The sequence below is a fragment of the Rutidosis leptorrhynchoides genome, chromosome 11, assembly GCF_046630445.1.
Source record: "Rutidosis leptorrhynchoides isolate AG116_Rl617_1_P2 chromosome 11, CSIRO_AGI_Rlap_v1, whole genome shotgun sequence".
Taxonomy (NCBI): domain Eukaryota; kingdom Viridiplantae; phylum Streptophyta; class Magnoliopsida; order Asterales; family Asteraceae; genus Rutidosis; species Rutidosis leptorrhynchoides.
The window spans coordinates 257,645,001-257,655,000 of NC_092343.1; positions in this window are offsets into that span (position 1 = coordinate 257,645,001).

Genomic DNA, 10,000 nt, shown 5'->3' on the forward strand with positions numbered 1-10,000 from the left:
TGCATGCTACTAGAGGTTGCCTAGCGAAGCCGGAGAGCGATTACGAGTAACGAGTGACCCTATAACACGAAGCCAAACACCAAGTCGTGGCCCCGAAAACCAAGTCGTGACCGAGAAATAATAGCCACGGCCTGGTCGTCACCTAGCAAACCAAGTCGCGACTTGGTTTTCCAGGCCACTGCCAAGCTAAATCTAAGTCGCGACTTGGATTTTTAGCCCATTGCCAAGCTAAATCAAGCACGACGCCGTGATTTTGAAAAATTATGATTCCTCAGAAAATCAATGTCTGTTCCTGTCACTTCACTTTTTGTGCAATATGTATATATAGGGGACTGGGTGTTCCTGGACGAGGGCGTGCGAGCTGAGTCACTAGTCGAAATTTGTTCTCGACTACTGTGTGCCAATATACTCCATTCCCGACCGGAATTACCCCTTCTCCTCGGTGGGGAGTTCGTTTTTTGGCTTAAAAAAGCCTAAAAGCGGGCGAGGATCCCGGAGTATTGACGTTCGAGAAGCTAAAGCCCACCACACGTCGATGCTGGACCCTCCTTGGTGGCATGCCGGCTTTCGTGAATGTGCTGTAGGTTTCGTGAATGTGGGTTTGGTTTCGTGAATGTGTGTTGTGGATGATGCTCGTTAATATTTGTGGCCATGTCATGTTGCTTGTTGATCTTGGCTCAGCTTTGATCATCGTTTTAAGATTAACGGGTCTCCTCATTAGGCTTGCACGGTCGGTCCGATTGTATTGCTTGTTCTTCTTTGAATGTTGCGTTACGATTGGATTGTGAGTGTGACCAACGAGATGACGTGACTTGTTAGGCTTGAAACGTGTGCTTGCCATATGGAACGGTTGCGTATATTGATGTGTTTTGTTTCACAGCGATTTAAGGTTTTTCGCATCGTTCGGTGCATCTTGGGGTCATTTTGGCTAGTGGCGGCTTTCCTTGCATTTGAGCTTGGATGGTGGCTACTAGTTGGCGTGGTTTCGGGGATGTCTTACCGTAAAGGTGCATGAGTGGTGTTTGGTTTGTTACGGGTGGTTGGCTCCTTGCTTGCGCAACCAACTTCCACCTGGCATTCCTCTTCAGTTTTGCTTCATTGCCTCGATGGCACTGATTGCACGTTGGGTTTTCTGTGTTGCATGCCTAATTGATGGTATCGTGTGACGAATCTATTGTTTTTGTCGTCTTTTGTCGCACTTGCGATGCGAGATGAATCATAAAGCAGCCTTTGTGATCCACTCTTTCGATGCACTTGCATTGATTTTGTGGCTCATTGAGTGATTGCTTGGTCTCATGGATATGGAACTTTTTGTGGGCATGTGATCTTTTATTAGATCATCGTTTTCCCAAGCAAAGCTATTTCAAATACGATTTCCTATCATGTTCAAACGAACGTGGTAGGGATTATCGAATATGAATGCTACCTGGTTGATCCTGCCAGTAGTCATATGCTTGTCTCAAAGATTAAGCCATGCATGTGTAAGTATGAACAAATTCAGACTGTGAAACTGCGAATGGCTCATTAAATCAGTTATAGTTTGTTTGATGGTATCTGCTACTCGGATAACCGTAGTAATTCTAGAGCTAATACGTGCAACAAACCCCGACTTCTGGAAGGGATGCATTTATTAGATAAAAGGTCGACGCGGGCTCTGCCCGTTGCTGCGATGATTCATGATAACTCGACGGATCGCACGGCCCTCGTGCCGGCGACGCATCATTCAAATTTCTGCCCTATCAACTTTCGATGGTAGGATATTGGCCTACTATGGTGGTGACGGGTGACGGAGAATTAGGGTTCGATTCCGGAGAGGGAGCCTGATGTAACGACCCGCACTTTTTCGATCATTCTATACTTATAAGATTAATATTTACATAAATTAAACCTTGCCAACATGATAAGCAATCCAAATTGTCGAGACTGATATTTCCGAAAAGAGTTTTACACAACGTTTGACCGTCTAGTTTGACCGATGATATCACGAACTATACAATATATGATAATTATACGTTTGTGTATATAAATGTATATATACATATTTAACATGATTAATAAATGTTTTAATATCTCATTTTGTATTAATAACAACAAGTTATATGTGTATTTTGAAACTACTAACTTAAGTTTTCAAAACGATAACTATACGTAACGTTATTTGACATAAATACTTAAGACATATAATGTTTATACATATATTGTATAAGTAATGTATTTAATCACTTTTAAGAACTTAAATACATAAAATCATATAAGTGTATTCACAAAAGATAGCTATATTTGAATCCTCATTCCATTTTTCACAAAATTTCTATACGTATACCTAGAGTATTTGTACTCGTATCATACCAAGCTTCTATACGTATTTACTATTGGTATATACACATCAAATCACCACCTAACCAGCCCTTATTCATGCCTTATGTATAAGGTAATTACTTTTGAATCATTGCAAGACTAATTACAAAAATACAAACTAAAATTTTGTCATGTTATCCTTAAAGATCACATTTTTAGGAGTATATATATGTATCATCATTTTTGATTCATTTTTACTACCATTTTCTTATCAAAAACACACACTCTTTCTTACTCTCTAAACTCCATAACAATCCAGCAAATAACCAAGAAGATCTAGCCATAAAAACCATACTAAAACACCATAAGAAAACTCTTACAAAAACACTTCAAGAAAACCCTCCAAGAACACCAACTTACTTCCAATCTTTCATCCACTTCTATCACCCTTTTGATTCTAGCTTCTTACTCCTCTTTTACAGCAAACTTATCCAAGGAACTTGAGGTAGAATCTATGTTCATAACCTTATTCAATTCATATATATATAGCTATCTTATTTTGTGGTACAAAAGTTTAACAACAAGAACATAGTTTGAATGTTTTCAAACTTGTTTGCAAACTAAATAGATCCTTCTAACTTAACTTTTAAAATACTTCAAGACCTGTAATATAACTTATGTATATGCTAATTTAACAAGGTAAAACTTGGTTTTTCAAAGTATAAGTATTTTTAGAAAAATGGTCATTAAATGATTTTGTTGTAACAAAAATGTTTAACTTCATATGTTTCACTAATGTTTCACTTATGCCGTATGATTTTGAATACAAACCAAGGTATTTACAGTTCATAGTCTTAAAGAAGAACTCGATCCAAGAAGATGGCAATTTGAATCAACGAAAACGGATTTGTAACGAAGAAACTATGACCGAAACAAAATTGGTTATCCTAGATCATTTCAACTACGGGATCAATTGGAAAAAAATGATATAAATCATATATTTCTAAGATAACATGATATTTTATATATATGTACTTATAATTCAATTTTATATGGTTCAGGATCACCCGTAAACAACACGAGAAGATTAATCATAAGATCCCATGATTGTACGCAACATGTCATTTGACAACACCGGTACTTTATGTACGCAACACGTCATTTGACAACACCGGTACCATGGGTCAAGATTAATCTCGACCAATACATATACGATGGGGTTTTATTTATTTCGTTGGGGGTTTTATTTATTTCATTGCGGGTATATTAAACATCTAAAAATGAACCATTAAAATTGAATTACTAACAACGAACTGCTAACTACGGACTAAGGAATTTTTCAAAGTATTAAAAGTATAACAAGTATATATATATATAACGTTTGTTTTAAAATGAAAACATATTGATATATTATATATGGATAGGTTTGTGATATCAACCGGAAGACCGAGTCAAATTATATATATCATCAAGACAAGAGTGAGTATATAGTCCCACTTTTAAACTCTAAATATTTCGGGATGAGAATACATGTATTTTATGTTTTACGCTATGGACACAAGTAACTGAAAAATATATTCTACGTTGAGTTGTACCACTGGCATACTTCCCTGTAGCTTGGTAACTAATATTTACAGCGGTATTGTAAACGCGAATCCTGTTGATAGATCTATCGGGCCTGACAACCCCAATCGGACTGGACGACCAGTATTCAACGGTTGCACAGTACTTCGTTTTGTGACTACACTTGGTACGGTGTAGTAAGATTTCATATTAAAGGGAATATGCGACGTGAAAATGTTAAGTATGGTTACCAAGTGCTCAACCACTTAGAATATTTTTATTGAAATGTTTATATACGAAATCTTGTGGTCTATATATATATATTGCTGCGCACTAAACCTATATCTCACCAACTTTATGTTGACGTTTTTAAACATGTTTATTCTCAGGTGATAATTAAAGCTTCCGCTGCATTATGTTGAATCTAAGCAGGATCATGCGTACTCATATTTGTGTCAAAAATAAAACTGCATATCCGAGGACGTGTGTTGTAAAATATGCTAGAAACCGTGTTGTTGTCATCATTTGTAAAGTTTGTAAGTCGAAGATTATCGCTAAACGTTAATCTTCTTTTTATTGTCTTAAGCTTGTAACAAAAATAATGGTTATGGTTTGTAATGTATAATATATGCAGTTTTCTTTCAAAAATGTCTCATATAGAGGTCAATACCTCGCAATGAAATCATACGTTATCTAACGCGTTCTTATGGTTAAGGACGGGTTATGACATGTGGTATCAGAGCGTTGGTCTTAGCGAACCAGGTCTGCATTAGTGTGTCTAACCGAGAAGCCGTTAGGATACATTAGTAAGTCTGGACTTTGACCGGGTCTGATTTAAAAAAAAAAAAAAAACCATTGCTTATCACTGTTGGTTAAAATTTATATGTAAATATTATATAAGTACTAATGGGTTAGTTGTTGTGTGATAGATGTCGAGCTCAAAAATTGTTATCACAATCAACGACTCCGAATCAGAATCTTCAGATGGCGTTCCAGTCATTAACCTGTCCGATGACGAAAATGATATCCTTGGGGAAGACTCACAAATTCCGGATGAACCAACTATAGAGAACCCGGAAAGTGAACCCGAGGAGGAAAGTGAACCCGAGGAGGAAAGTGAACCCGAGGAGGAAAGTGAACCCGAGGAAGAAATACAGGAAATTACAAAAGACGAGTTCGAACTAGGAAAGAAACGAAAGGCTAATGAATTAGAAAATCCAAATCCCGAGTTTAATGAGAATGATGTGGCACCAATTCCACTCAACACTACCACCCCTATCCCCGCTATTCCTATTCGTTCTGTCCCGGCATCCAGTTCTTCAGTCCCACAGCCAAAATATAGGCAGACAGTTAGGATAAGCGTTAAGCAAATCTTTGTGTCTAAACGTCCTAGAAAATAGATCAAACGATGCGCTGCTGTGTCAAACCATGGAACCGAATAATGTTTTGTATAATATTAATAGTGTGGTTTGCTTAATGTTCGATGTAAGATAAGCATATGTAAAATAATGAAGTATGAAATGCAATAATTTTCCATGGTTAAGTATTATTTAGATTGTAGTAATTGATTCTGTACTAAGCTATTAAGTATGAACATTAACGGGTAGGTACTACCCAAGATATAATTATAAAACGCTAATAAGAAGAAAAGGCTTTTATAATAATACCTAGTTCATATTATTAATAAGCTATAATGTACTATAAATACACACTACATCTATAATAATCCATGTGAATAATTATTTTCTTTCATTAGGAAATGGCGCGATTGAATCGAATGACGGAACAAGAAGTCGAGGACTTCATCAACCAGCGAGTGAACGACAGAATGTTATGGGTTGAGGCTGCAAGAGCTGCTGCAGTTAACCCAAATCCTCGTGTAGGATGCTCCTACAAGACGTTTCAAGCTTGCAAGCCCTCATCATTCAGTGGAACGGAAGGACCGATCGGTTTAACCCGATGGATAGAAAAGATGGAGACGGTGTTCAAAATCAGTGGTTGTGATGAAAAAGACATGACCAAGTTTGCATCGTGCACTTTACAAGATAGTGCACTCACATGGTGGAAGAATTATGTGAAGGCGGTAGGAGGAGATGTAGCTTATGATACTCCATGGGAAGAATTCAAAGTAATGATAATCACCGAGTATTGTCCAAGGAATGAGGTTATTAAGTTAGAAGATGAGTTACGAAGTTTGAAGGTGGTTGGTACTGAAATCACCAACTACAATCAGCGATTCATGGAATTGGTTTTACTATGTCCTGAATTGGTTCCAACCGAAGCACGGAAGATTGAAATGTACAAAGGTGGTTTGCCCAAGAAGGTCAAGGCAAACGTTACGGCGTCGAAACCTAAGACAATTCATGAAGCTATAACCATGGCAAACGAGCTAATGGATCAGGTCATTTTGGACAAGAAAGCATTCAATACTGAGGTGAAGGTATTGGGGAACAAGAAAAAGTGGAATGGAGGTTATGATCAAGGTAACCAACAACAACCTTATAAGAAACAAGAAACCACGAAAGGTGCGGGTAGCGGTTCAGGCTTTGGTTACAAAGGACAAAGTCCTTTATGCAACCGTTGTCACAAACATCATTTTGGTTACTGTAGTGTGTTGTGCACTAAATGCAATAGACAGGGACATCTTGCTGAAGATTGTAAGGCTCTCGTTACAAATGCAAATGGTAACAAGACTCCTGCCACCAACGCAAATAGAACTGCTTTGGCTAACATTACTTGTTTTGGGTGTGGAAAACAAGGTCATTATAAGAGCCAGTGCCCGAATCAGAATGGCGGACCTGCACGTGGAAGAGCGTTTGTTATTAATGCTAGAGAGGCACGAGAAGACCCGGAGCTTGTTACGGGTACGTTTACCATTAATAACTTATCAGCATCTATTTTATTTGATACTGGCGCCGATAGAAGTTATGTGTGTAGAAATTTTTACACTAAATTGAATTGTTCATCATTACCTCTAGATGCTAAGTACTTGATTGAGTTAGCTAATGGTAAGCTAATTAAAGCCGATAAAATTTGTCGTGATTGTGAAATAAATCTAGCCGGAGAAACGTTTAAAATCGACTTAATACCCGTAGAATTAGGAGGTTTTGATGTAATAGTCGGCATGGACTGGATGTCCAAAATAGGAGCGGAAGTTGTTTGTGCTAAGAAGGCAATTCGTATTCCTGGTAAGGATAAAATACCGGTGATGATTTATGGAGAGAAGGGTAATTCAAAGCTAAAACTCATTAGCTGTTTGAAAGCCAAGAAGTGTTTAGAAAAGGGATGTTACGCTATTTTAGCACATGTTAATAAAGTCGAAAAGAAAGAAAAGTGCATCAACAACGTGCCTGTGGCAAGAGATTTTCCTGAAGTTTTTCCGGAAGAATTGCCGGGATTACCTCCATTTAGATCGGTAGAATTTCAAATAGATTTAGTACCAGGAGCTGCACCAGTGGCTCGTGCTCCATATAGACTTGCACCGTCCGAGTTAAAAGAACTTCAAAGTCAGTTAAAAGAATTACTGGACCGTGGATTCATACGACCGAGTACTTCACCGTGGGGAGCTCCAATTTTGTTTGTTAAGAAGAAAGATGGATCTTTTAGGATGTGTATAGACTATCGTGAATTAAATAAGTTAACTATCAAGAATCGGTATCCACTACCGAGAATTGATGACTTATTTGATCAATTGCAAGGATCATGTGTTTATTCGAAAATCGATCTAAGATCGGGTTATCATCAATTACGCGTCAAAGAAGAAGACATTCCGAAAACTGCTTTTCGGACACGTTATGGTCATTACGAATTTTTGGTTATGCCGTTTGGATTGACGAATGCGCCAGCTGTATTCATGGACCTCATGAATCGAGTTTGTAGTCCGTATTTAGATAAGTTTGTTATCGTTTTCATTGATGATATTCTTATCTATTCCAAGAGTGAGCAAGAGCATGAAGAGCATTTAAGGTTGATACTGGAGTTGTTGAGAAAAGAACAACTTTATGCTAAATTTTCTAAGTGTGCTTTTTGGTTGAAAGAAGTGCAATTTCTTGGTCACGTTGTTAATAGCGAAGGAATTCAGGTTGATCCAGCAAAAACTGAAGCTATTGAAAAATGGGAGACTCCTAAGACACCAACACAGATACGCCAATTTTTGGGTTTAGCCGGTTATTATAGAAGGTTTATTCAAGATTTTTCTCGAATAGCTAAGCCGTTGACAGCATTAACGCAAAAAGGGAAGAAATACGAATGGACCTCGGAGCAGGAGAACGCATTTCAAATACTGAAGAAGAAGTTAACTACGGCACCTATATTATCGTTACCAGAAGGGAACGATGATTTCGAAATATATTGTGACGCTTCGCGACAAGGTTTTGGTTGTGTTCTTATGCAACGGAAGAAAGTTATTGCATTTGCATCCCGACAATTGAAGATTCACGAGCGGAATTATACGACGCATGATCTAGAATTGGGAGCAGTCGTGTTTGCATTGAAGATGTGGAGACATTACTTGTATGGGGTTAAATTCACTGTATTTTCTGATCATAAAAGCCTTCAACATATTTTTGATCAGAAACAATTGAACATGAGGCAACGTAGGTGGGTCGAGTTAATAAACGACTATGATTGTGAAATTCGTTATCATCCCGGGAAGGCAAACGTGGTGGCTGATGCTTTAAGCAGAAAAGAACGAGAACCAATTCAAGTACGAGCGATGAACATAAAAATTCGCATGAATCTCAACTCACAAATCAAAGGAGTTCAACGAGAAGCACTTACTAAAGAAAATATAGGAAATGAAATAATGAAGAAGTATGAGAAGCAACTCGTTATGCGGGAAGATGGAATTCGATATTTTGCAAATCGTATTTGGGTACCGAAGTTGGGTGGATTAAGTAAGTTGATATTGAACGAGGCACATAAGACAAGATATTCGATACATCCTGGAGTTGGAAAGATGTACCAAGATCTTAAGACGCATTATTGGTGGCCTAATTTGAAGACAGACGTTGCAACATATGTTGGGGAATGTTTAACTTGTTCCAAAGTCAAAGCAGAACACCAGAAGCCGTCAGGGTTACTTCAACAACCAGAAATTCCAGAATGGAAATGGGACGGTATTACCATGGATTTCATCACGAAGTTACCAAAGACTGCCTGGGGATACGACACCATTTGGGTGATTGTTGATCGTCTCACCAAGTCTGCACATTTCTTGCCTATAAAGGAAACGGATAGAATGGAGAAACTATTACGATTGTATATAAAGGAAGTTGTTTCAAGGCATGGAATACCTATTTCCATTATATCCGATCGTGATAGTAGATTTACTTCAAAATTCTGGCAATCACTACAGGAGGCACTAGGAACTCGGTTGGATATGAGTACCGCATATCATCCACAAACTGATGGACAGAGTGAAAGAACGATTCAGACTCTCGAAGACATGCTCAGGGCATGTGTGATCGATTTTGGAAACGGATGGGATAAATATCTACCGTTAGCAGAATTCTCGTATAATAATAGTTATCATGCGAGCATTGGAGCTGCGCCATTCGAAGCATTGTACGGAAGGAAGTGTAGATCTCCTATCTGTTGGAATGAAGTAGGAGATCGACATTTAACTGGTCCCGAGATCATACATGAAACGACTGAGAAGATAGTGCAAATCAAGGAGAGATTGAAAACAGCCCGTAGTCGCCAAAAGAGCTACGCCGATGTCCGAAGGAAACCATTAGAGTTTCAGGTCGGGGACATGGTTATGCTAAAGGTGTCACCTTGGAAAGGTGTGATACGTTTTGGAAAAAGGGGTAAACTGAACCCAAGGTACGTAGGCCCGTTTAAGATCATCGAACGCATTGGACCGGTAGCTTATCGACTCGAGTTACCGCAACAACTCGCCGGAGTACATAATACCTTTCACGTCTCGAACCTTAAGAAGTGTCTTGCAAAGGAAGACCTCACCATTCCTCTTGAAGAAATCCATGTCGACGAGAAACTACAATTCGTCGAAGAACCAATCGAAATCATGGACCGTGAAGTTAAACAACTCAAACAGAGCAATATACCGATTGTTAAGGTTCGTTGGAATGCTAGAAGAGGTCCTGAGTTTACTTGGGAACGAGAGGATCAGATGAAA